The sequence below is a fragment of the Pangasianodon hypophthalmus genome, chromosome 1, assembly GCF_027358585.1.
Source record: "Pangasianodon hypophthalmus isolate fPanHyp1 chromosome 1, fPanHyp1.pri, whole genome shotgun sequence".
Classification (NCBI taxonomy): Eukaryota; Metazoa; Chordata; class Actinopteri; order Siluriformes; family Pangasiidae; genus Pangasianodon; species Pangasianodon hypophthalmus.
In genome coordinates this window covers 29,153,375-29,178,287 of record NC_069710.1, presented here as the reverse complement: position 1 = coordinate 29,178,287, position 24,913 = coordinate 29,153,375, and the positions used below count along the sequence as shown (strand labels likewise).

General features: G+C 38.1%; 8 non-coding genes across 8 annotated transcripts; all 8 read left to right on the top strand.

Annotated features, from left to right (window-relative positions):
- The first annotated feature begins 16,505 nt into the window (after positions 1 to 16,505).
- Positions 16,506 to 16,578, top strand: trnar-ccu (transfer RNA arginine (anticodon CCU)). Its single transcript has one exon. It is a non-coding gene; the product is annotated as a tRNA-Arg (tRNA).
- Positions 16,579 to 16,585: 7 nt separating this feature from the next.
- trnam-cau (transfer RNA methionine (anticodon CAU)) lies at positions 16,586 to 16,657 on the top strand. Its single transcript has one exon. It is a non-coding gene; the product is annotated as a tRNA-Met (tRNA).
- Positions 16,658 to 17,255: 598 nt separating this feature from the next.
- Positions 17,256 to 17,328, top strand: trnar-ccu (transfer RNA arginine (anticodon CCU)). Its single transcript has one exon. It is a non-coding gene; the product is annotated as a tRNA-Arg (tRNA).
- A 7-nt stretch (positions 17,329 to 17,335) lies between these two features.
- trnam-cau (transfer RNA methionine (anticodon CAU)) lies at positions 17,336 to 17,407 on the top strand. The gene has a single exon. It is a non-coding gene; the product is annotated as a tRNA-Met (tRNA).
- Positions 17,408 to 20,344: 2,937 nt separating this feature from the next.
- On the top strand, positions 20,345 to 20,416 carry trnam-cau (transfer RNA methionine (anticodon CAU)). The gene has a single exon. It is a non-coding gene; the product is annotated as a tRNA-Met (tRNA).
- A 1,293-nt stretch (positions 20,417 to 21,709) lies between these two features.
- Positions 21,710 to 21,782, top strand: trnar-ccu (transfer RNA arginine (anticodon CCU)). Its single transcript has one exon. It is a non-coding gene; the product is annotated as a tRNA-Arg (tRNA).
- A 7-nt stretch (positions 21,783 to 21,789) lies between these two features.
- Positions 21,790 to 21,861, top strand: trnam-cau (transfer RNA methionine (anticodon CAU)). Its single transcript has one exon. It is a non-coding gene; the product is annotated as a tRNA-Met (tRNA).
- Positions 21,862 to 24,245: 2,384 nt separating this feature from the next.
- trnam-cau (transfer RNA methionine (anticodon CAU)) lies at positions 24,246 to 24,317 on the top strand. The gene has a single exon. It is a non-coding gene; the product is annotated as a tRNA-Met (tRNA).
- The last annotated feature ends 596 nt before the right edge of the window (positions 24,318 to 24,913 follow it).

Below are 24,913 nucleotides of genomic sequence, written 5' to 3'. Positions count from 1 at the left end.
ACGTACTTCCTAAGAACATTCTTTAATTAACAAGCATTTCCCAAAATCTTTCCTAAATTATGTAGTATGTAAACTCACTCGTAAATTAACAAGTAACCTGACCTATAATGTCGTATGAAGGTAAAGTAGGGGCTTGTCTGTGTGGAGACATCAACACATTGATTTATTTTTTATTAATCATTTTAACTGTACAAAAACAGACGAAGTAAAGCTGTTTTTAACAAGCTGTGTTCATGTAAATCAGTTCACATGGAAGAAACAAGTTAAGTGTAAGAGATAAGCTGATCTTGTAGTAAGATGTTTAATTTGTGTGGAACCAATGTACACATTTGAATCAAGTAAATTGAATTCACTTCTTAGAGTATTTTCCGTGCTTCCTTTGGTCGTTGTTTTGTACACTAAAAAAAAAGTTCACTGAATTTACTTGATTCATATGTGTATATCAGTTTCACGTGAATGAACTGATCTGCATTAACACAGTTTGTTTCTGTACAGCCAAAATGATTTGATCAGGTCTATGTAAAACCCTAGAACCAGCCCCCATCGCTTAGGAGCAAACCCAAGACCCTGGAGCTGTGTGTCTGCAACATTATCCGCTACACTAACATGCCACGCATGAGTTCGTTAAGATCATTTAATACTAGTCAGTGCCAACATATTCCCTTTTTCCCTGTAGCTCTTCCAAACAAATGTTATTTTCATTGTTGATTATGCTTGCAGCTGTAGTCCGCTATTTATAGATACTGTCTGTCTGAGTCAGCTAATAACTTTACCTCTGGTCTGTGAAGCGATTGGTTGACTATCAACTCGTGAGGTTTTTCTCCAGACTCGGGATGGGCGGAGCCAACAAAGAACTACTTACAATTTGTTCATTAAAACTCTGATAATGAAGAAATTCTGGAAACACTTGCAAAACAGACTCTTATGTAATGTACGTCCTTCTTTAAGTTGTTCATTATTCACTATTCAATTCAATTCAATTCATTTTTATTTGTATAGCACTTTTTTACAAAGGTCATTGTCTCAAAGCAGCTTTACCCAAACAAAAGTAAAGTGAAGTGTGTGTGTGACGTCTCTGATGAGCAAGCAGGGCGACGGTGGCAAGGAAAAACTCCCTGAGATGGTGATAGGAAGAAACCTTGAGAGGAACCAGACTCAACAGAGAACCCATCCTCATATGGGTTTACACTGTAGTGCGCGTGTGTGTGAGCACAATGTGTGTTTGTGTAGTCCATAGAAAACAGCTGAAGCGTCTTCGTGGCAGTGTGAAGCATTGCCGGTGGACAGGTCCAGAGTGAAGGGGGGGGGGTCTGGATCACCAGCAGCTCAGGAGTGATGCTCATCTGGTCCAGAGCGTAGGGGGGTCTGGATCACCGGCAGCTCAGGAGTGTAGCTCGGCAGAAAGAGAAGGAAAGTGGTTAGGTACACTCACAGTCACCGTGTGGAGATAAAACTCAACATCCACGAGTCCCCCAGATCTACTCCTTTGATAAAAACACTAGTCGCTAAATGCTAGGTTAAATAAATAAGTCTTCAACCTCGACTTAAACACTGAGACCGTACCTTCACGTACATTAACTAAGATTGGTCAGAAGGTGTTGATTAATTTTCTGTAACAGCAGCTCTGACATTAGTTCTGGCTTCAAAGCAAAATCACAGGTTTATATTAATGCAATCTTCCAAAAACGCTATTGTTACTATAGTAACAACTGACACAAGGACTTGTATGGTGTATGCTCCACATAATTGTTGATATTTCGGTTGGTGAATTTCTCTGGAAAGAGATTTTTATTAAACATTTATGGAAGGAGTCTCCAGCGTCAGTGCTTTGGAACAGTCAGAGGTAAAGACAGGAGTCTGGGCTTTCTCGGGAACAGGACACGCTGTGTTTTTTTTTGTCTTATTAACTTCAAGAGATAGAGATAGAAAAGAAAGGCTGGTGAGGGACGACTGTTTATAGCCGCTATAATGTCAGTGATAACAGGAACTTGTTTTACCACAACATTAAACATAACTACAGTATAAAAGGATTAAAAGTATAATGTACTGTTTTTTAATTAATAAAAAAAAACTGTTTTAAGCATAAAACACATCGGGAAGTGCAGTTATAGGAAGCTAATCAGATTCGGTGCAGAAACAGTAGCTCACACTATGCTGCTGTTGATTATATTCCTATAACAGCACACCCTCAAGTGTTTTATTCCTTCCTTAAAAACTAGCATCTGTGAAACTGCTGGGAAATTTTTAAATAAATTTCAATAAGTCTGGAAAAGAAAGTAAGAATCAAATAATTTTACATGAACATATTAATCTACAACACCATCTTTAATCATGTAGCATATGTATAAAATATTGCTATTTTCTTTTCTGTCCTAAATATGTATAATCTGTATAATATATACACACACACATATATATATATATATATATATATATATATATATATATATATATATATATATATATATATATTCAGAAGTGTGTACAATGTGTACAAGTTATTTTCTGAAAAAAACAACTTTAAAATGTTTCGGTGACACGTTCAAGGAATTGATATTGCATAGGAGTCTGAAAATATATAATATACATCATTTAAATTTTGTTTTCAGTAATACAATATTCTCTGCGCAAACAACTACTTCTTACCAGTATAGTCACCATAACTATTAAAAGAAAAATAAAATAAAAATAAAAAAACCCCACAGCCTGACTCTGTAAGGCAGAGGTATTCAGACTTTTTTGCCGTGACCCACCCCCCACAAAAAAAAAAACAACAGTCATATTATTACCTACTGTTATCTAGCAAAAATTTTTAGCCTTTTTTTATATTTTGGACAGAAACAGAAAGTGTGGTTTTTGATTATTTTCAGCCAAAATATTTTGGTGCCATCCCTAATAAATACAGTTAACTGATATTATATACATAACAGTTAATGATAGTTACGTTGGACAGAAATTGATATACTTTATTATACACTGATAAAAACATCTCCAATTACTGTGACATAAAGCAAGAGTGCTGTATAAGTGCATCTTTCAAGCAGAGAGCTCAAAACACCTGTACAGCTGTCAATCATCCCGGATCCATATGCCAACTGGCTCATCTGCTATTTTTATAAATAAAACAAAAAACTTCTGAGGTATTTTTGTTATGTTAAAATGTGATGCTACTGCACAAAATCTGAAACGATCTGAAATGCTCATTAAAATATTTATTTTGTGCTATTTTTCATCTCACCCACTATTCCAGCCCACAGTTTGAATACCTCTGCTGAAAGGGTTAATCCGAAACCCTCCTAACCAGAGTCTGCATAAGGACTGCATAATACTGACTATATGATACACTTGGGTGATATATAGAGTTTTTTATTGGCGTGATCACTTGTGCTGATAGCCTACAGATGAAAACGACCATCTAAAATGCATTCTCCTGCAGAGTATGCTGATAATATACATTCTCCTCCATTTGGCACTCTTTGGTAATGAAATTTATAGAGAAGCCTTTTAGGTGTGTGATTTATGATTATTCATAGGCAGAGCGACAGGTAATCAAGCAGAGACAAAAAAGCAGGGGGCGCAAAACACTGGCACATAAAAACAACCCGGCCGAGATTGGAGCGCTGAAGCCGAAAGACATTTGTCCAGGAAAGCGCTTCGGTGGAGAGCGGCGGCGGCAGTACATCTGCCAAATGGGCTCCTGTGAGTGTTTATTAATCAATAAGCACATTGGGATTCATCAAACCATTACAGCCTGAGCCTTGTTTTAACATCCTCCTGAATCAGGGTTTTTCTCTCATACGCACACACACACACACACACACACACACACACACACACACCACACTGACGGACAAAACCTTTCACTGCTCTAGTCATTGTACGGTTCTTCACGGGTTCCTAAAGGGGTTCTACTTAGATCCCTTTCAGACAGGAAACTAATTATTATTATTATTATTATTATTATTATTAAAGCATATTACTCAGTGACTGCATTTACCTGCTGATGGAAATTTCCTGGTAGTTAAAGGGGCTAAAGATTCTTCCAGAGGAACAAAATGAAAAAGTCATAAGTGTTTTATATTGAATATATTTTTAAAAGTTTGTTTTTCTAAAAAGTGTATGTTTTTCAAAAACGTCTCAGAAAGTATAAGGCTCTAATTTAACCTTTTCTTCTGAAACTGCTTCTGAAAGTACTGGGTTTCTATAAAATATTTCTTTTCGGGAAATCTTTCTGGAAGTGTTTTATGTTTTTTGTTTTTTTTTTCAGGAAAACACTTCAGCGTTAGGGTTAGGGTTCTTGCTCTAACCTTTTTAATGAAACTATGGTTTTCTGAACATGTAAAGGAACGTGTAAAGGTTCTAGACTTACTCTTTTTCCTGAAGGTGTAAGGATTCTAGACGTAATCTTTTTACTAAAAGTGTAAGGATTCTAGGTTTAATTTTTTTTTTTAAATGAAATTATGTATTTCCAGAATTTATTTTTTTTTCTGAAAGTGTTAGGGTTCTAGACATCTAGACATGAAAGTTAGGGTTATCAGTTATCTTTTTACTGCAAGTGTAAGGGTTGTAGATTGAACCATTTTTTTCTTGAAACAGTGTTTCTGAAACTGTAAGGCATTTGAAATTAACATATTTATGAGTCTAGGTTTCCTTATTAGATTGATGTGCATTTAATAAAATGCAAATATAAGTGAAATGGAAGTTAGGACCTTGGAATTCTAATGTTCAAGAATGAGCTAAGGTTATAAATATTACATTTGATGCTAAGTATACTGTGTATAAGAAGTGAGTATCAAAGACAAAATATTTTCAACACAGTTTGAAAAGCTGTGTCTGCTTATTTAGCTTATTGAGAAGCGGAAGAACAGATGCAAGTACAGGTTTTCTGCTTTTATCAAAAATGCTAAAAGCAAAGCAAAGGGTTAGACAATACTCAGCAACATGACTAAGGCAGGTAAACACATCCAAACCTTATAGTTTCAAAGTCTCCAAGTAGTTATTTTAAATAAATATGTAAATATATATATACAAAAATAAATAAACAAAGTATGCTATAGTTACTCTGGATGGAGAGAACGCTTTACTTCACAAACACACCTCTCCCTTTATCATACATTTTGACAAAAAAAATCTAATTAAATATCAATAGCAACATCAGTGATAGTACTTCTGTGTGGGTGTACATCTATTTGTACTTCTGCGTGCGTGTCTCTGTGAGCACGTCAGGACGTGGTGCGTGGACGGTCGCTCAGGGTGACGTATTAGTAGCAGGTAAAATGAGCGTGTCCTCTAGGAGGCACTGTCGCATGAACCAACCACAAGTTTACTTATTTATACAGCAAAGAAAAGCTGGAAATCCATGTGAGAGATTCTTCCATTCATTCATCGCCTGTGGCCCCTATCAGGGAATAGGCCGCAAACAAGATCTCTCCAGGCATTTCGATCCTCGGCCAGTCGTTCCAGTTGTCCCCAGGTGAGTCCCATTCTCTTGATGTCTGCCTCCAGATCACAATGCCAGGTGTCCTCTAGGTGAGCCTACCTTTCTATGCTGGATGTAGGTTTGCAGAGGGTGTGGGCAATCCACCTCCAGCACCTTTACAGAATCTCAGTTGCTGCCACAGGTTTTGATCACTGATGGTGTCATGCCAGCGGATCTGAAGGATGGATGAAGGTTTGGATTCTTTTCATGGTTACGATGGTGGTTCTCTATGTTTCAGCTGCGTAGAATAGCACAGGCTTTACAATGGTATTGAAGATCCTGATTCTTGATGTTGGTGGTCAGGTTTGTGGCATCCCAGATGTTGCTCAGCTGCAGGAAAGCTGAACTTGTTTTGCCTATTCATGCTCTTATGTCAGCATCTATTCCTCCCTGCTTGTCAACAATGCTGCCAAGGTAAGTGAAGCTCTCCACCTCCACTAACGCTTCACCTTCTAGCGTGATGAGGGCTGTATTGGTTGTTTTGACCTTTAAGACCTTTGTCTTCCCTATGTGGATGTTAAGGCCCAGTTGGGCTGAGTTGTTCGCAACAGTGCACATTTTTTCGTGCTTCTGTTGCTGGGAGTGGGAGAGCAGGGCAAGATCTTTGGCAAAGTCAAGGTCATCCAACTGCGTCTAGAGGGTCCACTAGATGCTGTTTCATTTCTGAGCTGTGGATGTCTTCATAAACCAGTCAATGTCCGGCAGGAATAATAGAGGTGACAGCAAGCATCCTTGCCTCACTCCTGTCTCTACTTGGAAGGCGCTGGTCGTTTGTCCACCCTCGATCACTCTGCAGGTCACCCCATCATAAGTGTTCCTGATGATTTAGGTGATCTTCTCCGGCACCCCGTAGGGTCTCAGCAGCTTCCAGAGGGTCTACCTGTCCACACTGTCAAACAACTTCTTATAATCAATGACATAGAGCAGTGAGTTCCACTCTAGTAACTGCTCCAGAATGATGCGCAGTGTTGCAATCTGGCCAGTACAGGATCTATCCTTGCGGAAGACAGCTTGCTGATCTCGAGCTGGGGGTCAACCATATTGCTCATCCTGTTGAGGAGGACTCAGCTGAAAATCTTGCTTGGTATTGACAAGCATGTTAGTCTGTAGTTAGAGCAGGAGCCGAGGTAAATAGAAGAGAACACGAACATAATTTTGTTTTGTAAAGTGCTGGGAAAAGAAACCTTGCATGATTAATCATCAGCCAAGTGAATCTCACTGAAGCATTTTGAAGTGTCTGTATACAGCAGTATGAGCTGCTCTGGTATCAAAGCACTTCAATTTAACTAGTATTTAAATCTACATTTCTATCAATCACGGACTGATGGATGCTCTAATTTTGATATTTAATGAGTTATTGTGGTCTGTTAGAAGAATGAGAAAGTAAAGTGTGCGATCCTGTGGGATTAAACTGGCTATCATAATGAACTAAAGGGCTTATATACTGTATATTTATATTAAATAAATATCTTGATTGTAATTTTCTGTAAATAAATCTCTTATACAATAATGTAATCCTATATCTATCTGTGAAGTGAACATGAAATGTAGGGTAAAAACTTGTTTGTGTTTATTTATACCCGCTGTTCAGTGCTAGAGTTTTGTCACAGAGGAGAAATCTTTATTAAAGACACTGGTCTAAGAAAATAACAGAGTGAATATTTTTAAAGTGAGATTTTTACCGAGTGTTTTTGCTCTGAAATGCCAGTGATCCTGACCCCTTCTGCTCCCTGGACCTGCTTGACCCATCCTGATGCCCTACTTCTGGTTGGAATTCTCATCGGTTGAGTTCGCTCGCTGCTGCTGGGGGTGGCCTCATATGGACGGTCTGAAGAACCACTTGGATTGCTGGGGATGGTGCCACCTGGGGGCTGTGGAGATGGCATGGGGATCACATATGGGGAGCTGTACTGTACTGTAATGGCTTGGGACTGCGATTGCTGTAGTGGCTTTGGGGCTGCGGTTGCCACGAGCAGCTTCGTACTCAGGACTCCATCAGTGGACAGTGGATAGATTTTAACCAGCCAGACTTCTTACAAAAACTGTGATGAATTTATTGGTTGCACAATTGCACTATTTGTCCATATAGTACACAATAATAGAAGGGATTTATTTATAATCGCACTATCCGTTGCACCCAGATGAGGATGGGTTCCCTTTTGAGCCTGGTTCCTCTCAAGGTTTCTTCCTCAGATCATCTCAGGGAGCTTTTCCTTGCCACTGTCACCACTGGCTTGCTCATTAGGGATAAATTCACATATTTACAATATATTTTTTGTGAATCCATTTATTTCTGTAAAGCTGCTTTGTGACAATGTCCATTGTTAAAATTGAATAGATGCGATGAAGAAAAATTGATTGTTTACATTTTATTGTTTAGCATTTTATTGTTTACACGTCACATGTACTTTGAACTGTATTACTCAGATTTAAATAACATTAATCTGAATTTGACTAAATCTACAGAATAAATATCACATGATCTCATCAAACCATTTCCAGGTATTCAACCAGACGCACCTCTCAGCCAACCAATCAGCATTCGTCTGACACACAGCACAGAAATGACACGTTAGATTGTGGGAGGACTGCGCACTATCACGTTTCTGTGGGCCACGTTTACCCATGATCCCCCTCTCTGCACCGCGATGCAAAGATGCAAAGACATGTTAATGCAGAAGTATAAATCAGCCTTCAGTCTGTTCTGTCACACACATCGCCTGCAGGGTTTTGTTCCGTTTATTTTTCCCTCTTGACACTGTTGTCATTGGTTACTACTAAGAAAGGAAGCGTAGAGATTTGCATATAAAGGAGAGTGTGTTAATGGGGCTGCGTTGCAGTCTCAGTCTGTGTCTGAGACCTCAAAGTCCGTCTGATCTTGTGTACCTGTTGGCTGCACAGTGAGATGGAAAGAGGAGTGAAAGCCATCTGGTTTTATTTAACCCTGCTTACCTGATGTGATAGGAGGCCTGGCTGTGTGACGATGATAACTAAGAGCTGAGCATGACATATAGCTTGAAAAAAGGCATGTGTGTGTGTGTGTTCAGGTGTGTATGCACTTCTGTTTTTGTGAAGATAAGACCCATCAGTCGTTTGAGAGATGGAAAGCAGATAAAAACAGACAGGCTTCACATTTTCCCTGTGTGACTGTTCTTGCTAAAGACTTAAAGACGTCCAGCTCTTTTTTTTTTTTTTTTTTTGGCTACTGGAACTCACTCTGGTCATTAATTATAGATGCTTAGCATTGCAGGCTAATTTGTTTTTTTCCATCCCATTTAGCATTTCAAAGCTTAAGTCATTCCAGTATCTTATGAGGCATTTCAAATTGCACATGCACTCTTTAAAGGTTTAGCTGCAGCATTAAAAGTGTGTTTAGCAGCGATAAAATTATAAGGATTATGACAGGTAATGACATGCTCGAAACACTGCAATCACGACCTCGCTGACGTCATCCACCGCGCCACACAATGCCTAATTGGACCTTTGTACTTTGCAAACACCTTTAAGAAAAAGAGCTATCATCTATCATCAATCATTTTTTGCTGTGTTTGGTACATTAGCACATAAAATGTTATAGATCAAAGCTGATGCATCCACAACAGAACTGAACCATGTCATTTGAGCTATTATTTATAATATCAACATTTTAAAGTCATTAGCTTCCATCAGAGCGGACCTGAACTCTGAATTCCTAAACCTTCATCTTTCCATGACTGCTCTGCTGTAGTGTTTAGTATGTTTTCTGAATGTCAAAATATAGTCACAATGTACAAATACTTTTCTACTGAATTTCTATCTTTTGACTGGGATTAAAGGATACAGCACTGCTTCCAGGTTATGCAATATAAAATAATAGCGACACATTAAAACACATTCTACACAACAAAAATGACATCTTAACTTAAGTAAAGATATTTTGAATAAAGAAAATATAAAAACTTTGTCTAATATTTCTCATTATGAGATTATTATATAACAAATATGAGACCATTGAACCTATTTCTAGACATATTTACTACAGATGGCACAATACCTCTTTTTCTTTTCTGATATCCATATGCATTCAATATTGTTTTAAAACTACAGAGTTTTAAAATATTTTTTTTTAACTGGCCCACTTAGAAAAAGGAAAAATACAAACACAAAATGGCAGCTTTTACAAAAGAAATTCACTCACATTGCAAATATATTAAAATATAAACTATACATATACATATGCGTAGATCTTTTTACAGGTAAATATTTACAGCTAAAAAAAATTTTAGGGTTACTTTTACAAATCCAATTCCAATCTTTTCCATTTGTTCTGATCAGATTTTTTTTTTTTTCTACAATATTTGATCCACCTTTTTTGCTGGTTTTGACCCACTTCTGATCCTGAGTATCAGATTAGTGCCATTTCTAATATTTACTAATTTCTTATTTGACTGGTAGATGATTTTGCTTCTTTTGAGAAATAAATGCTTGAAATAAGCATTGAAATGTAATAAAAACAATTTTAAGTTTTAAAATGAGTACAAGTATCTAGACAAAGGCTTACTAATCTTACATTTGTTTAAAAAATAATCAAACGAAGAGAAATATTAGTTGACTATGTTCAAGATATTTTTACTTGCTATCTTTTTTTCCCCAAATGCTGATAAACATTCAGCAGGGTCTGTGTTTTACTAAATTCACTTGATGACATCTTAGCAAATGAAGATATTTATTATCTTGAATTAATATTAAAATTAATATTATAATATTAATTATTTAATTTTAATAAACCAAGTATATGATAATTAAACTGATTTCTAGACTTTTTCTTTTTACTAATTTCAAGCTTTAAATTTTATTAATGTATTGGCAGAAAATTTACGTTTTTTTTCTAGAAAGAAATGCTATAGATTAGCAAAAATATGTCTAATCTTATTTTTGGTTTATTGTAACCTTACAAGAGAAAATACTCAATATATTTGTCCAAATTCAACATATTTTAACTTGATGTAAATATTTTGCAGTGTGAGTACTGACTTCATTGTAATCATAACAGTACTATATTTGGTGCAAAGCTTTAAATTAGAAATCTTCCAGCCTCACCATACTCACACAGGCTGCTTTTTTTTTCTTTCTCTCTTTTGCAGGCTTCTCAGATTATTGCACCTGTGATGTTTCCTGAAACAGCACTGACTGGATTTTTGATGTTACTCCAACTGAAGCCATTTTTAACTTAACAGGAATACCGGAATGGTTTGACATTCTGGAGAAAAAAGACACCATTCCTTCTCTCTTATCAGTTTCCCCCCAAAAAAACTTTTCCACATTCCATCATTTTTAACTCCTTTCCTTTGCCTCTGCCTGTTGCTAAGGCTTCAAGGCATTTTTACTTGAAACTGTCATTCTTTGCTTAATTCTATTTTCTGCTCCTTCATATCTCTCTCTCTCTCTCTTTCTCTCTCTCTCTGGATCTGTAGGAGTGTGGCAGTTGATTACAACTGTAAATTACTCATTTTTAGTCTTGCCTTGAGCAACTGAACTGTTTTTTTTTCTTTGTTTCTTTCTTTATCACTCTCTTCCGTCCTGCTGATTCTCTTCCAGGAGCGTGTCTGATGCGAGAAGCCGTGATTACATCTCTGTGGTCTTTTAGTTCCTGCAGGAGAAAAAAAAAATAACAGTCAAGTAAAAATTCTCAACTTCTTCACAGAAAGCTGCATCTGCAACATTCCCCAAATAAATAAATCGATCTATCCAAAGATTAGTGTCCATTGAGAGTAATGGTCAAAGCCAGCGTGCTTCCTGTAATGTATAATCTATTCGTTTGTGCTGTTTAACATCAGATATCTGGAATTTTTTTCTGCATTACGAGTCTCTTGACTTAACTTTTTTCCCACACAAACAATCATAAGTGAAATTTACACCCAATAATGCCCCCAGAGTGAATCTGATTAAGCTTTACATAATCCCTGGTGCTATTTAATTATTGTGGAATTCAACCTTTTATTTCTGAAAATGTGTGTGATTTAATGTTTTAGTGCCTCTTCTACAAGTAATTTAGTGCAGTTCTTGGTGAAATTTCTACTGAGTGCTCCCTTAATAACCAAAACACTTGCACTCAAAATAATCTTTAAAAGGAACTTTAAAAAGTGTTTCGTTTGAATTTCTAGACACACCAAGAGTGTCACTCCATCCTCATGAACAACCTTCCAGCACTCGAATTCTCTGGTTTTCTGATCACTGGCTCCGCCCCTCATCACCTGTTTCAGGTTCACGAGCAATCAAGGAGGCATAAGGACGCTGAGTTTTTGTTTGCCTCTTTGTGTTTTTCTGTCGCAGTCTCTTGACCTTCTCTAATTTCAGCGTGTATTTCTCACTGCCTGTTGATTGTCTGTGTATGACCCTGTTTTTTGTGTTTGGATTTATTTGTTTAGAACTCATTTGGACTGGTTCTGGTTCCTATATATTTTACCTGCCCATTTCCTGGTTTTGACATGGCTGTCTGTTCACTCTTTTTTACTAAAGTCTGCATTTGCATCTGTATCCTGTGTCCCATTCTCACAATTAGCTGATATGTGCAATTCATAGATGTATCCATATCTAATTTGTCCATATCTAACATTTACCCAGCAGTGTTGGATTCTCAAATCTGATTGATCAGAAGATGCAGATTAAATGTATTTAACAGAATAACTTTTACAGTAGCTCGGGCTGTAACATAAACTATAGGTTCCTACGGGGGCAGTCATGGCCTAATGGATAGAGTGACGGACTTATAACCCGAAGGTGAACCTGAAGGTCATGGGTTCGAGTCTCAGGTCTGGCAGGGATTGTAGGTGGGGGGAGTGAATGACCAGCACTCTCTTCCACCCTCAATACCACAACTGAGGTGAGAACCTTGAGCAAGGCACTGAACCCCCAACTGCTCCCTGGGTACTGCAGCAAAAAAGGCTGCCCACTGCTCTGGGTGTGTGTTCATGGTGTGTGTGTGTGTGTGTGTGTGTGTGTGTGTGTGTGTGTGTGTGTGTGTGTGCGCGTGTGTGTGCGTGCACTTGGATGGGTTAAATGAAGAGCACAAATTCTGAGTATGGGTCACCATACTTGGCCACAAGTCACTTCACTTCACTAATGCACTCACTCTGATGTGTTATTGTTTTTATAGTATATCCTCATTCATGGGATTCATGGCACTTTGTAATGCTCATGGTGATTTGTAAATTTTCCAGAACAGGAAAGATTATAGGACACAATGGTTTATGCTTTCCTGGTTTCGCAGTACATTTACATTTTCAGCATTTGGCAGGCACCCTTATCCATTGCGACTTACATTTATCTTATTTATACAATTCAATTCAATTCAATTTTATTTGTATAGCACTTTTAACAATGGACATTGTCACAATGCAGGATTACACAAATATATTAGCTCAGAATATAAATGTTAAATTTACGAATTTATCCCTAATGAGCGAGCCAGAGGCGATGGTGGCAAGGAAAAACTCCCTGAGACAATATGAGGAAGAAACCTCGAGAGGAACCAGGCCCAGCAGACACAGCTTGGCCGGATTTGATCTCACAATCTTCAGATCAGAAGTCCAATGTCAGTAAAACGACAAGCTGCATTTTTTTTTTGTTTCATTAACTTCAAGAGAGAGAAGACAGGAAAGGCGGGTGAGAGAACCACTATTTAAAGCATCAGCGATAACAGGAACTAACTTGTCTCATTGATGATTCACAATGTTAATTATAAACAGTTAAAAAGTGCAATGTGTCACTTATGAATTAATTATTGTAAATTTTATCAAATTGTTGTGCTATAAGTGGAATTACGCACTTCAGATTGTGCTGTTATATGAAAATAATCCATCTGATTCATGTTGGGCCATATCACACCACCCCAGTGTGGATTATTTTCATATAACATCATTGTGTGTTTTCCCTTACATAATCGCCAAAATGAAGTATTACCTTTCTAATTAAATGACGTATAATCTTTCTAACTAAACAAACCAAAGCTGATTGGTCACATGATGTACATGGATTTGTAGGTGTGTGTGCTCATGCTGCCTTTCTTTAGGGAAAACATCCCTAGAAAAAAAAGATCATTCTACACAGCAAAAAATTGCATTGAGTTCTACACTGGGTTGTTCTATTAACCCAACCACTGGGTTATGTATATTGTGTAGTGTATGTGGGTTATTTGTTTCACTTTGGGGTACATTTTGGTAACAGCCTGGGTTAGATATTCAGGTCTCTTGAAAACAGTTTAAATTTTAACAGTCTAGCTTTTAACAGACAGAACTTTCTGAGCTGATATCCAGCATACTGATTTCCTTAATGCTTATTTGGTTTTTCCCTCTTGGGAATCCCTGAAAGGTTCTAGGTAGAACAACTGAGGTTCCCCAGTCAGCAGCTAGAATTGTTAACCAGCCAAAGAACCTTTGAGAAACTTTGTTTTGTCAGAGTGTGGTCCAAATAGACAGCCTAAAGCATGAGTTATATGAAAGATAGACAACATGAAATGCAGCTAATCTATAATCCATAATCCAAAGGAATATGCAAGAAAAAAAACATTCCAAAATAAAAACGTATAAGTTTGGAAAATCACAGGAAAAACATGGCTTGGAATGAAGTAACAATATTCACAAGAATATTTAGGACCACTTGAAAAAAAAATAAATCAGGAGAAAACACGGTACAGGTGAACACACTCAGGGAAACAAACCAGTGATGAGACAGGGGTGGAGACAAGACCAATACAGGAAGTAATCAAAAGGACCACATAGCATTGCTGCCTAGAGAGTCATGAGGTGATGCAGGCAGTACAAGATCGTGACAAATTAAAAGACAAGTCCAAGTGCAGTACTGGCCATACTCTATTACAATATGTCAGCAGGAATGATTACATTATACACTCAGATTAATGGTTCTTATGGAGCAAGGTCACGAGCTGGACTTCTTGAGAGTCATTTCATTTCAATAAAAGGTGGTAACTAGTGAAAGCCTAAAAGAGTGTATTAGCAATCACACAAAAGAGTATGTTACACTGTGAGGAAGACTAAGCTCAGGCAAGGATTTACTTATACTGTTGCTTAGTGACTGCTGATGACCATCTTGATGTTTTAGACTCTGAGTCTTTTAGTTTGCAATAATTAAATATATTAAAGTGAATATAGTAGGCTAACTATTGCTAACGTCTGCAACAAGCTGCACAATTTAACTGACTGGCTAATGTACAGTATTTTGCAGACAGAATGGCTTTGCTGAGTTCTGTGAGGTTTCCATGTTTAGTGGTTGCAGAAAACATTTAAAAAAGGCTTGTATGTAACACAACATCTGTTCATTCATGCAGTTTTCCAATCAGCCAATCACAAGGCAGTAGCACGATGCATAAAATCATGCAGATACAGGTCAAGAGCTTCAGTTAATATTCACATCAAACATAAGAATGAGGAAAAAAATGTAATTTAAGTGACTTTGACCATAGAATCTTTGATGGTGCGATGAGCAGATGAGCTGGTTTGAGAATTTCAGAAAGTGCTGATCACAACAGTGTCGAGATTTTACACAGAATGGTGCAAACAACAACAACAACAACAACCACCAGAAAGGACATTCAGTGAGAGGAGGTTCACTGCAGGTGGAAATGCCTTGTTGATGAGAGAGGTCAAAGAAGCATGGTAACTTAACTAACTGAAAATAACCACTCGTTACAACTGTGGTGAGCAGAAAAGCATCTCAGAATGCACAATAAGTCAAACCTTAAGGTGGATGGGCTACAACAGCAAAAGACCACATCAGGTTCCACTCATGTAAACAGTGGGCACATGGTCACCCAAACTGGACAGTTGACGATTGTAAAAATGTTCACCAACTGTGCCCAATGCGTGCTTCAGAAAATCAGCTCCTCACAAATACAGCTCTAATGATCTTTCGAATTGCTTTACATGTACAAGATGAAAAAAAAATTAAGGCGCATTAAGGAAACAATTTACAATCATTAAATAAGTATATATATCTTATAAGACTATTTCTGTCACATTCTTGTCATACAGTTTAGTGCAATGTGACCTGCATCACGGAAGTCTCATTATTCATTATTATACCAACTTTATGACTCATACAGTCGTGCTGCGTACCTTGGGACCATCTTCAGCATACGTCTCTCAGAGTGTGTGCATTAAATGCCATAACCATACAGAGGAAATGCTAAAATGCTATTTATATGAACTGTTGATGTATCTCAAATAGACTTTTGGGGTAGCCTGGGACTTGAGCGGAAATAGAATATATTCTCAATTCTGTATCAAAATGCTGAAAGGTTACAGTTATGCTGACTGACATCTAGGCAAATTGCTAATGTGTCACCTGATAATTCACAAGATCACAAAAATAGCACAAGCAAATACTGCACTGGGGCACCACTGGAGTCCTGACAGCCAGAAGAGGCTAAGAATAAATAGCATCCCTATTAATGTAGCATGAAGGATCACAATATTCTGTAGTGGGAAATGTTCTGGTAAGTTACTTACGTTGGCGAGATAGATACTGTAGATGTATTTTTATCTTTTTTTGGTAATACATCTAAAAGAACTACAACATACACAGTAAAGTTTGCAGTGATTAGAGATATCAAATTAGAATAAGAACAAAATCATTTTTTTAGTGAAGGTGGGGGTAAAAAACACTCTACAACATGTGAAGATTTGCGTGATGTACAACTCCTAAACCAGTTCAGTAATAATCAGCACTGATAATACAACAAATCTGGAGATCCACAGTGATTTGCTAATGGATATTGGAAAATTTGTCCTTTTAATATTTAAGAGAAGTGTTTTCTCATTTTAATCTGGGCAGAAATGTGAGTTCCTATTTTATGTCAAATATCTATATTAACCATCTTGTCATAAATGCATTAATGAGTCCATGTGAACTGAGTTGGGAGTCATGATAGGAACAAAAATGAGTTAATAGTCTATAGATGATCTGAGGCTATAAACCAGACCATCTCAAACAAAATGAACTGACTAGTATTTTCCAAATGCGTTGTTGTGCCCCAGTGGCCTAATGGATAAGGCACTGGCCTCCTAAGCCAGGGATTGTGGGTTCGAGTCCCATCTGGGGTGAGTGGTTAGCAGAGTGGCGCAGCGGAAGCGTGCTGGGCCCATAACCCAGAGGTCGATGGATCGAAACCATCCTCTGCTAGTTGCATTTATTTTTTGACTCATCGGACCAGAGACTAACTACAGAGTTACAGCCATTAGATCAGACAAGGGAGAATTCTCACACACTTTCATAGATTTTGGCTGGGTGTCTGTGTATCACATACACAAGCACACAGAGATTATGGAAATTAAATCATCCTCACCACCAGTAAAGTACCATTCGCTGTCACAGTATTTTACTCATATTTAAGACTCACAACTCAGAGCTGTTTTTGTAACAAAAATGCTGGTAAGTAAGAATAGGAAATAATATGGTTGATTTCATGGTTTTGTGACATTTTTCATGACGTTGCTCTTTAACACATGACATAAAAAGAGATAATGAATGAGTAAACTCAACTTGAAGATGAAGATAACCTTTGTTTCAACTCAAAGTCAAGTCAAGACCATGACTCAAAGTCAAGACAATGGATTACTTTAAGTTTCATTTTTGAACATTTTTTCAACTTATAAACTTGAGTTCAATATCCAAAACTTCTCAAGACAATTGGAGTTAAAAAGAAGAAATAAGTTCACATAACTTAATGAGGATATCTAGTTTTACAATGTAGAAATTACAATAATTATTATACGTCTGTGCCCCAGTGGCCTAATGGATAAGGCACTGGCCTCCTAAGCCAGGGATTGTGGGTTCGAGTCCCATCTGGGGTGTGCGGTCAGCAGAGTGGCGCAGCGGAAGCGTGCTGGGCCCATAACCCAGAGGTCGATGGATCGAAACCGTCCTCTGCTAATTCTGGTTAAGTTTATTCTTGGATATACTTGGACAGTAAAGTACATCTATCTACCTTACTGTGAAATTATTAGCTGAAGGCAGCTTATCGGACAAGAGACTAGCTACAGTTTCAGACATGGGGTAATTCTCACACACTTTCCTAGGCTTTTTTCATTTTATTTACCTTCTCTGGTAAAAGGTAGTAATGTGAAGGGAACCGAAACATAACCACTTGGAACTATTTTATTTATAGCCATGAACTAATCACTAATAGTTCAGCATCAAAAGGTATCTGTGGTCTCCAACTCGAACATTTTACATGCCTTTTTAATGCTAGAATATCAGAGTAGCAAATAATACATTCCTTGGTAGGCTGGTTATTGAGGGTCACATGACAGATTGTTAACAGTCTATAGATGGTTTGTTGACTGTTTGCAGAATGTTTACAATGTTACTGGATATTTTATTGCTAACCGTGTATAATACTGTTTCATGATATAGTCATGCTAAACTACACATTTGCCTACAGTACTCTCTCTCTCTATACATATAGTTTTTCATTTCTGTCTATTTACTCGCTCTTTCTCAGTTTTCTGTCACCGTTTTTTTGTCTTGGAATCTGAGCAGTTTTCCTGGATAATAATTGCTGACACACCAAAGCCAACATTGCACACAGGGCCCTTTAATAGTTTTCATTTTTCTTCCTTACAGGCTGGCCTCAGCACTGCTATTATGAATGATCAGCTCATGGCTGCAACTGAAGTCTCTCTCTCTCTCTCTCTCTCTCTCTTTCTCTCTGTCTTTCTCTCTCTCTCAGGCTGACCCACGCCTCGCTGACCATTATCTCTCCCTGTGTCTCCCCCTCTTCCCATTTACGCCATCTCCCCACACAGACGATTTATATGAAAGACTTTTCCCCGGCTTTCATCAGAGCCCAGGTAGCAAAGCCCATTTCATGACATTAATTCGCCCCCTTTGCCGACCCCACCACATCAATTCGGCACTTTACAAACTATTTCAGGAATCCGATTTATCAGGCCTGACAGAACTTTTCGGCCTGATATAAGCAGTGCTGGCCTGGTCTGCGCTCCGATTTATCATTATCTTATTCGGAAAGCCTAAAAATTCCCTGACATTATTAATAGTAAGATGAATCGCTGGGAAACTAGCAAATATGTGACCAGCGAGGCTGAAATAATCCATTTGGGACAGGAATTTGTGTCTGGGTGGAATTGTATTCCCTCTTGGCTAGCTTTACTGTCGTTTCTGTCCCCGTATGCATGGGTGGCTACGTAGTGAAGCATACACTGCTAAAAGATTATGACACTTATCCCACTAGGCCACTCCACCAGCTCACAACTAAGCAGGAACAAGAGGACAAATTACATCTTGGCTCCAGCAGTGGGAATTCAAGGCTTCGGAGGTGCCTCCGGTTGAGGCGAACGAACTCTTTTAACCCTTTATGTACTAATAGTTCTATGCCTATTTGTGCCTTTTTTAACACAGACACATTAATGATGTCCACAAACCTGCTCCTGAATAACCAGATTATTATTGGTGTAGTGACTACATAAAATTTATGACTGACCAAAAGGTTTAGTTTGAAAGCTGTGGGCCTACTGTTTATTGTAAAAAAACACATAAAAAAAAACTTCTACCTTAAAAATTGAACAGCAAATAAATAAAAATACAAAACCTTTACAATCCATACAATGAAAAAAATACTGCTAAACTGTGAAGCTATGAGTGGATTTGCAATCGTGTGTGTTTAGCCACAGATATTTAACGCAAGATGTAATTTAAAGTTTAAATGACAAATAATTCTTAAATTATTAAGTAATATATAAGAAAAATATGTAGTACTATATAGGACATGACTTTTAGGGGTTACTGAATTACTGTTCTAAGAGTCGCAGGGGGTGTGAAATGAAAAGCCTGACGTGCAAAATAAATACAGTCTGTATTTCTAGTAGGAATCATTCTGTTGTTTGGTGCTGGACTCCGATTGATATTAACTGTGTTTGAAGGAGTTTTACTCGACACTCAGTGCTGAAGTGTACAATTTCTAAGTTCTGCACATTGCATTCAGAAAAACAGTATATCTATATAACAAATATGAAATTGAACCAAAAAACTAATAAAACACAGCCTTAAGGAGTTCAGAAACCACAGGTGCATGTCAGCAACTTTGCAACAAGTTATATAGTAAATAAATCAGTAGCCGTTGTTGTTTTCACTACAGTGATAGAAACAATATTTAAAAATCTTCACCGTTTTAACTGGTTTATCATCTATAAGCTAGCTGTATACCTCTCAGGCCTGATTGTCAGTGATCTGTCACTAGTGCGGGATTGATTGGTGTCTGTGTATCACAAAGACAAGCACACAGAGATTATGGGAATGAAATAAGCCCCGCCCCCAGTACCAGTACCAGTCGACGTCACAGTATGTTACTCATATTTAAGACTCACAATTTAGAGCTGTTTTTGTAACAAAAAATGCTGCTCATTAAGAATAGGAAATAACAGTTGATTGGATAAGGAGTTGATTGGATGGTTTTGCTAAATTTTTCATGATATGGCTCTTATACATGAGATGCTCTCAATTGTGTATATTCAGTACAAAGCTGTATTTTTCAGTGTAAAATCTAGAGTACTGGGTTTTACTGGCAGACTTTGCAGTGTTTAACTTCAGCTAATGTCCATTTTGGAAGTCCTTTTGGAGCCACTGATCTCCTGTTTCATCCTGTTAAACACTGAGTCTTGGTTCAGGATATTAAATAATGCTCGATCTGGTAGTCTGTTTTAGACGGATGATCTGAGGCTATAACTGGACCATCCCAAAAAAATTGAAGATTTGCAGACCCAGCAAAGTATGGCCCAGTGGCCTAATGGCTATGGCACGGGCTTCCTAAGCCAGAGATTGTGGGTTTGAGTTTTAGGGCTGGGGGTGGCCAGCAGAGTGGCGCAGCGGAAGCGTGCTGGGCCCATAACCCAGAGGTCGATGGATCGAAACCATCCTCTGCTATCTTTGGTCTGTTTTATCCCCAAATCTCCCCTCAGGAAAAATAAAGTACATCTATCTATCTTACTGTGAATTTACTAGCTGAAGGCAGCTCATCAGACAAGAGACTAGCTACAGAGCTACAGCCATCAGAGAAGGGCAAATTTTTGAAGTGTCTTATTTATAGCCACGAACTAATCACTAATGGTTCAGCATTAAAAGGTAACAGTGATCTCCAACTGGAACTTTTTACATGCCTACCAAAAATTCTAGTATAGCTAATTCTAGTTAACACTAGAATACTACTAGTAAATAATACAATACTTGATAGGCAGATTGATGAAGGTCACCTGACAGCCTGTCAACAGTTTATAGATGGTTATCATTTATAGATGATTTTATTATTTATAAGCTAGCCATAAACCTCCCATCACTGCCTGACCTCTAAAATGTATATAACGAGGCCTGATTTTCAGTGATCTGTCACTAGTGTGGGATTGACGGGTGTCTGTGTATTATGTACACAAGCACATAGAGATTATGGGAATGAAATAAGCCCCGCCCCCAGTACCAGTACCAGCCGCTGTCACAGTATGTTACTCATATATAAGACTCACAGCTCAGCTGTTTTTTTTTTTTTTTTTAATGCTGCATGGTAAGCAAAAATAGGAAATAATTGAGGTGATTTCATGACTTTGTTACATTTTTAATGACATTGCTTTTAAAGACAAGACATAAAAAGAGATTACACTTAAGGAACAAGTGCTCTGAATTGTATATATTCAGTACAAAGCTGTATTTTTCAGTGTAAAATCTAGAGTACTGGGTTTTACTAGCAGTTTAAATGCTACTATATAAAAGACCACATCCTAAAGTCAAGGTAAAATGTTTTGTCAGCAATTTATGATTGAAATTGAAGCCAGACTTTGCAGTGTTTAACTTTGCAGTGTTTAAGTGGCTAATATCCTTTTTGGAAATCCTTTTGGAGCCACTGATCTCCTGTTTCATCCTGTTAAACACTGAGTCTTGGTTCAGGATATTCAGTAATACTTTCTCTGGTAGAGTGCTTTAGACACTCAACATACCATGGATAGATTGTCATGCAGCAGCCTATCAACTGATTCTCAACATGTCACCTGATGTTTAAATGCCTTTCAACAACATGTCATAAATGCATTAATGAGTCCATGTGAACTGAGTTGGGAGTCATGATAGGAACAAAAAATGAGTTAATAGTCTATAGATGATCTGAGGCTATAAACCAGACCATCTCAAAAAAAAAATGAACTGACTAGTATTTTCCAAACACATTGTTGTGCCCCAGTGGCCTAATGGATAAGGCACTGGCCTCCTAAGCCAGGGATTGTGGGTTCGAGTCCCATCTGGGGTGAGTGATTAGCAGAGTGGCGCAGCGGAAGCGTGCTGGGCCCATAACCCAGAGGTCGATGGATCGAAACCATCCTCTGCTAATTCTGGTTCACCTTTTGACTCAGCAGACCAGAGACTAACTACAGAGCTACAGCCATTAGATCAGACAATGGGCAATTTTCACACACTTTCATAGATTTTTCATTTTATTTACCTTCTCTGGCAAAAAGTAGTAATGTGAAGGGAACCAAAATATAACCACTTGGATCTATTTGATTTATAGCCACGAAGGAATAACTAAGGGTTCAGCATTAGCAGAGTGGGCCAGCGGAAGCGTGCTGGCATCTATCTATCTATCTATCTATCTTACTGTAAATTTATTAACTGAAGGCAGCTCATTGGACAAGAGACTAGCTACAGACCTATATCCATTAGATCAGACAAGGTAGAATTTTCACACATTTTCATAGATTTTTCATTTTATTTACCCTCTTTGCTAAAAAGTTATAATGTGAAGCAAAATATAACCACTTCAAACTATCTTATTTATAGCCATGAACTAATTAATAATGGCTCAGTATTGAAAGTTAACTGTCGTCTCCAATTGGAACTTTTTAGATGCCTTTTTAATACTAGAATACTAGAATAGTAAATCATACATTACTTGATAGGCTGGTTGATGGACACCTGACATGTTGTTAACAGTCTATAGATGATTATCATTTATAAATGTTTTTATTATTTACAAGCTAGCCATAAACCTCCCACCACTGCCTGTTCAGTCATCCTTACAGTAGTCTACATTCTGTTTCATGTGGACAAAACGAAAGCACTGGATGATCTATACAACCATTAAAAGACTAGAAATTGCACACCCTGAGGCTGCTTTCATCGTTGCTGGGGACTTTAATAGGCCAAACACGAGGAAGGTTCTTCCCAAGTTCTTTCCCACACGAGGCGATTAGACCTTAGATAACTGCTATTTAACACTAAAGGAAAGTTACAACCCCCTCCCCCACCCTGTCTTCGGCCAAGGTGACCACATTAGCATATTGCTAATGTGTTACCTGCCTACAGACAATGCCTCAAACAAGAAAAATCAGTTTTCAGAGCAGTTTACAAATGGAGTGAGGACACCATCTCCAGACTCTAGGACTGCTTTGAACATACAGATTGGCGAATGTTTCATGATGCAGCAGGAGACAGCATACATGAATACACAGACTCTGTGATAAGCTACATCAACAAATGCAGAGAAGATGTTGTCCCAACAGTCAAGGTAAAGTCATTTCCCAACCAGAAACCATGAGTCAGTGGAGAGATGTGCACCAGGCTGAGAGCACAAACTGCAGCCTTAAACTCTAGGGGTTGGACTGCCTACAAGAGGTCCAGGTATGACCTTCAAAAGGCTATCAGATCTGCCAAAAGAGACTTCAGGGACAGAGTGTAGTCAGACTATGGCTGATCTGACCCCAATCACATGTGGAGCGGTCTGTGCACTATAACAACTACAAAGGCAGGAAGAGTAGCCATGTGCCTAAGTCTGTCTCCTTACCAGACGAGCTCAACACATTCTACGCTCGCTGTGAGGCAGGAAATCAGCCCCCTGATTGAACCCATCAGCCCCATCAATCATGTTGGTTCCTCAGTGGCCTAATAGATAGGGCACTAGCCTCCTGCGCCAGTCGTTGTTGATTTGAGTCCTATGAGGTGTGCAACAGTCAATGGATCAAAACCGTCTTCTGCTAACTCTGGTCTGCTTTTTTCCCAAATCTCCCCTCAATGAAATAAAGTACATCTATCTATCTTACTCTGAATTTGTTAGCTGAAGGCAGCTCATCAGACAAGAGACTAGCTACAGGGCTACAGCCATTAGATCAGACAAGGGAGAATTTGCACCCAACTTCATAGATTTTTCATTTTATATACCCTCTCTGGTAAAAAGTAGTAATGTGAAGTGAAACAAAATGTAATCGCTTTGCACTGTTTTATTTATAGCCATGAACTAGTCACTAAGGGTTCACCATTAAAAGGTGACTGTGGTCTCCAACTGAAGCTTTTTACTTGCCTACTAGAAATTCTACTTTAATACTAGAATATTAGAATAGTAAATAATACATTACTTGAGAGGCTGGTTGATGATGGTCACCTCACAGGTTGTTAACAGTGTATAGATGGTTATCATTTATAGATGGTTTTATTATTTGTAAGCTAGCCGTTAACCTCCCAAGTCCATGACTCAAAGACCAAGACAATTGATTGCTTTAAGTTCCATTTTTCAAAACCTTTTGAATTTGGTTAAATATCCAAAACTTGTCATGACAGTTGGAATTAAAGAGAAGAAATAAGTTCACATAACTTAATGGGGCTATTATATTTTACAATGTAGGGATAATAAATGTGTGACTATAGTTTTCAAATCTCATGCATTGGTGCACTAATGGCCACGGATTGTGGGTTCGAGTCCCATCAGTGGTGCATGCTTAGCAGAGTGGCGCAGCGGAAGCGTGCTGGGCCCATAACCCAGAGGTCGATGGATCGAAACCATCCTCTGCTATTTGCACTTGGTTTTAGACTTATCAGACAAGATACTAGCTACAGACAAGGGGCAATTTTCACGCACTTTTATAGATTTTTCATTTTATTTACCCTCTCTGGTAAAAAGTAGTAATGTGAAGGGAACCGAAATATAACCACTTGGAACTATTTGATTTATAGCCATGAACTAATCACTAAGGGTTCAGCATTAGCAGTGTGGTGCAGCGGATGCGTGCTGGCTTGCATCTATCTACCTATCTTACTGTAAATTTGTTAACTGGAGGCAGCTCATTGGACAAGGGACATTTTCATGGATTTTTCATTTTATTTACCCTCTTTGCTAAAAAGTTGTAATGTCAAACAAAACATAACCACTTCAAACTGTCTTATTTATAGCCATGAACTAATTAATATTGGCTAATAATAGCTCAGCACACCCTGAGGCTGCTTTAATCTTTGCTGGGGACTTTAATAGGTCAAACATGAGGAAGGTTCTTCCCAAGTTCTTTCCCACACGAGGCGATTAGACCTTAGATCACTGCTATTTAAACCCCTCCCCCACCCTGTCTTCGACAAAGGTGACCACATTTTTGCTAAAAAATCGGTTTTTAGAGC